We start from the raw sequence: 5,230 nt of genomic DNA on the forward strand, positions 1-5,230 counted from the left end.
AAAAAAAAAAAAAAGAAAGAAAGAAAGAAAAAAAAACATTAACAGGTACAGCCACTCACTCATAGCCAAATGTATACAAGAATCTAGGAGACCACAAACACGTGAATACTACAAGAGCAGTCTTGCAACAACCATATTCAGACTTCCCAGGGAAAGGAGCAACGTAACACCTTTTGATTATTAACTAGTTTGACATTAAGGAACAAAACCACACTGAGAACAGCTGCACTGCTATTGCACTCCAAGCAACAACAGCCAGGCCTTTCTCATATAATTTCAACACAAATCTTGGTATTTTCACTGCTCCAACCATACAGAAGTGTATTGCTCCTCTAACCAGGGTCTCTGGCAGCACGGGAGCAAAGTTTCAGCACGGTGCCCTGCCAAAACAGCACTGGCCCAGAGCAAAAGCAGCACAGGCTGGGACCGCCCAGGGTGTCCAGGARCGTCCGTGCCCTAGACGTCCCACAGCGTTACTGATGCACAGATGAGCATCCCATTCCCTGTCACTCCCACTGAAGGTACAGCAACCAGCACAGCAAAGATGTTAAATCTGAGCAAATCTAGCTGCAGCAATGYACAATACTACYAAAATGAGRTGCTGTCTGTCCCTCTGTCTTCTAYGGGAAGGGCAGAGAACGCAGTGTGTCCCCAGCTCAGCTCCCACTGCCCGCAGCTCCAGGCAGCAGTGCAAACACCGAGAGGTTTATACATTGCTCTGTAGACGGAACAGCTGCGCCACAGCCCCGGCAAACAGCAGCGCTGCCCACTCGCCCACGTCATCTAGTCTCCACTAGCCTTCAGCAACCAGGCCGTAAGTCCAGTGCTCAAAATTCAGTCCCCCCACTGCCTCAGTAGCACTTGTTAGCTAAAACCATACCACAGAAGGGAAAGCTCTTGTCCCTAAAGCCTTTTTCTCCACCRACAGGAGGAAATAAGCCATAAACCATAACACAATCACAGCATAATAATTACACAACAGTAACAYAGGAAAAAAGGCCTGTAGCCTATAACTGTTCGGCCTTGTAAGTAGCTTCCACCATCACCATTCCTGGTTCCTCTGCTATGTACAGTAGAGATAATCCATAAAAGCAAGCTGACACACCTTGGGGAAGGATACTTAYGATGATATCCTTAATGACGGGTAACAAAATAATTTTAGTACTCCCACTAAATCAGCAAGGAAGTAACTTACTAGCAGGACAGCTCCCCTTACCAAATTCTCTGGAGGTTTTATGGTTTGCCAAAAACCAAACAAAACAGAAGACCATAAGAATAGATTCCTTGAAAGCTCAAATCATAATTCTCAGACCCAACTGATTGACTGCCAACCTAAATTCAAAGTTGGGCCAGCTTGATGAGCTGAGCTGTGGACTATTCTGCTCACCCCACCAGTCAGCAAAGTCCTGAATCAACAGAGAAGCTTCATTATCTACATGCATCACTATCATTTGACTTTATCCTTCCATTATTATTTTTGTTATTGTTATTGAGGAATTTGCCAAGCTGTTGAACAGCTACATCAATCTGGAGACTTGTAAAACAATTCAGAAACAATCAAAACAGTTCAATTACACCAACTCTCAGTTCCTTTTTCACCCACAGATATTTACCCTTTCATTCATGCTCAATTTTGCAATACTCACCATCAACCTCTYGGTTTTACACTCGACTGGTTGCCTCAAAGTTGCTCTTCTAAGAGATTTTCTCTGTAATGGTTTTCTACCCTGTTGACCTCTGGCCCTAGCAAAAGAAACCTTTCAACCAGAGCCCACTAAATCCCTCCAAGGAAACAACTTTTCTCCCATTACAGAGAAGTTGGAGAGGTGAGGGGAGAAGTTCACACAGATCACATTCATTCTGCTTGTAATTTCATATAGCCATGTTTCCCAATAAAGTCCTTTACAAGATTTTATCATCTGATTGCACATAAACCTCTGTTACRTACCTCTGAGGTACATAAACCTCATTTAGCAAATCATTGTTGCATTTGCAATTCTGACTTGGGTGCTGTTTGGTCTGATCAATAAATACAAGTTACATACCGAAACGGAAAGAGCTAGCTAAGCACTACTAAGAAAGTGTTTTTCCTCCTTTTCATCCCTAACTCTGATAACATAGCTGTTTATGCAGCACTTCAAATGTAAAATCTGTGTGTTATTACACTCAGTGTTGCTACTTACAAACATGCTAAGAGAAGACAAGAAAAGCAGCGCAACTAGACAATTTACTCTGATGTCACGGTCATACAACMACCTATTTGTAAGACAGCAGGAGAGGAAGCGGAAAAGAATGGAAAGCACCATCAATTATAGTCATTAGCCAACAGAGTCCTTGTTAAGACTTTACCAATAGAGAGATAATAAAAGATGCACATGCTGGAAGGAAGCACAGCTATACAACGAAGGAGGCTCTGAAATAGAGACCGCAGTATCATACAGCATGCAGATGTTGTGTGCCACCCAAGGCRGAGGCAGAACCCGAGTTCTGCGTCCCCCAAAGGCATCGCGCCGAACAAAGACACYGTGCTTCAGGCGGGCACATTATCTCCTCAGTCTGTCTGCAGACTTTAGATTAGTCATTGAGTCACTTTACATTCTCAGCATCAATGAATAGGGAAGTAACTCCACGTCCATAGCCAATTCAGTTTTCATACAGCAAACCAGCGCTTAACAAAGTATGTTAGTAGCTGATCTTGGCTTTCACGGCATCGATAACCAGGAGGTTTCAATAAAAAATGCTTCTCCTCAAAAGCATTTTTTAGGTGACAAGTTAATGGAATGTTTCTATATGCCAAAAATAAAAAAGTATTTTTTAAATTGGAGTGCTAAACAAATAACATTACAGAGAATTACGTAAACATCTCCAAATAAGGATACTACAGTACTTAACATAGGCACAGTAGCCTTTGTTCGGTGCCAGAAGGCCAAGCTTTTCCTTGTGTGACTGCTGTTTTACAAAGGACACATTCATCAGCAGTCTTCCTTCAAGAATATTTAATAGTATTACAACATACTCTGGGCTCAATCCTAATCTAAGTGACACAGCATGAAAGGGCTGGTCTCTGRAAAAAGAAACAACATACTAAGGATGAACTTCAAAATTACTATGGCAACTCCACAGGTTCCTTACTGCTTACCTTCAAGTCTGATATTCCACAAGAGGCAAGAAAATCAGTTTTGAAAGAGTTGTTAAAACGTGTTATGTCCAGAACTAGAAGCGGCTGCAGATTGTCTACCACTTAATTAGAGATGATGTTTGCTCAAGGAAAYCAAGTGCTAAAATGAAGAAATCATAACTCCTGATGAGTACTCAGAAGGTGTTATACACTCCAGCAAATCTCATTTGAAAGGTCAGGTGGTTCAGTAGCTGTAGGAGGCCCAAGTTATAGTGGGCAGAAAAAACCTAACCAAGTGTGCCTAATTTGTGAACAAAGCCAGAATTAACCTTTAGGTTTTTTTTGCTTTTGTAAGTACAAAACATTGTTGGCCCTGCTTTCTGTCTTTCTGTTCTTTACAATTAATTTAAACTGGTGCTAATAAATCTTCTTTTCTTGCATGACCCCACTACAATTCCAGAAGCAGTAGCTTAGGCCCAAACTTTTGACTTCATTTTAATGAAGAGAACAAAGGCTGGTTTATCTAAATATAAAGAGGGAGGAAGTCAGTGGCAATATAATACTYGCATATGACCACTTTTTAAAGATAAATCAGTGGCGTAGTGAATGAGAATAGGATATTTTCACTGCCCAGAAAACTAATAAATCTGATAGCATAAATTCTCAAAAACAAGAAAAGACACATAGTTGGACATGGCCTTAATCTCAACATTAAAACACCACTTATAAGCATTTGGGCYTTTGTTTACATTCCCTTAACTGACCATCACATTTTGTGTAACCACAAACCTCTAAACTCAGCTTTTTTCTTTCAAACTTTATTTTAAATAAACCTTCTTTTCAATTTCGTAAATGCCAAAAAGCCTTACCAATACAAAAAATCTATCATAATTCCAACTAGAAAGCCACTACAGTGCCTCTCTAGAAAAACACAGCTTGAACTTCAGTATGAGATGGGGGAACACCGATATACCATAATTAAAGGCATTTAGTATTTAAACAACAAGAAAAGTTCATTAAAGTAGAACTTCTCCAATTTGCATTATTACTGTAAGGCCAATTGCAAATTAGCAAGTAATTGAGCAAATATAAAAGGACAAAAACAGAGATAATGCATCACAGCATACTTGGTTCATTTTGTTGAAAACTAATTTACTTTTAATTACCAGTAGAACTTGYTGGTATATTATCTGTAGTGTATTTTGTAAAGGCTTTTATAATAAAAGCACTTCCCGGCAGAGCTCTTAAATCACTGCTCCGAAGCATAGCAAAAATTACTCAACACTTGTACACAGAGATTACCGTGGATTAACCAAAACATGAATGAGCTATTTTCTATTGAAATCTTGGCAGAGACAGCAGAAGAGTCTGCACAGAGCCTCACAGATTAATGGAAGTTAAGGCGAGAACTGTATCTCCAAAGGAGCAAGATGGTAGCTAATACAGGCGGTTAGCAATTACGCTTTGCTTGGTGAAGTCTCCTGATGGAGATGAAGGGGCTTGGGGTTTTATTTTGCAAAATTTCCCCAGTGCTCAGCATTTCAGCAGCCCCAGAGTCGGCAAGGCGGAAAGCACCAGCTCCAAGTGAAGGTGAGGGTGGCTCATCTACACCGGAGGTCACCGGCTCTTCATCCTCAGGCACTAATAATAGTATAGAGAGAAATGTGGCTTCTCTGTTAAGATGGCAGTTTCTTTTTTTCTTCCTTTAAACTGAGCTCGGACATATTTTGATAAACTGGTGACTTACAAGAGCACAGTTACTTCCCTCTTTGCAGTCGGCTATAAATAAATAAATAAATAAAAGATTTAAACATCTTTGTACCAACATAATTSTTTCCATACAGGTGGAGGTAAAGGAAAAAAAAACAAGAACTAACAAAAGTTCCTGCGCCAAACCTCCTTGTGAATTAAAGGGTAATCTCATGAGGCGCTTAAAAAAAGAAAGGAAAAGAAGTGAAGTGAAAAGTCCCTGTTTTACCTCGCGGCCCGGAGTTTTCCCGGACTCAGCCCTCCGTACGTGCTTTGGGCGGATTTCAAGCCCCCGGTGCCGGGCCCCCCGGCCCACACCAGCGCGGGGCCGTACCCGAGCGAAGCCGCCCCGACCCCAGCGGC

General features: G+C 41.2%; 1 protein-coding gene across 1 annotated transcript in view; it reads right to left on the reverse strand.

Annotated features, from left to right (window-relative positions):
- Nucleotides 1-3,221, reverse strand: part of DISC1 (DISC1 scaffold protein) — a 208,517-nt gene extending 205,296 nt beyond the window's left edge. The window contains 1 exon segment of the mRNA XM_085315478.1: nucleotides 3,140-3,221. The gene's annotated coding sequence lies outside the window, so the exon portion shown is untranslated.
- Nucleotides 3,222-5,230: the final 2,009 nt, after the last annotated feature.

Source organism: Rhea americana, unplaced genomic scaffold (genome assembly GCF_003343005.1).
Source record: "Rhea americana isolate MKP2758 unplaced genomic scaffold, rheAme1 scaffold_43, whole genome shotgun sequence".
NCBI lineage: Eukaryota > Metazoa > Chordata > Aves > Rheiformes > Rheidae > Rhea > Rhea americana.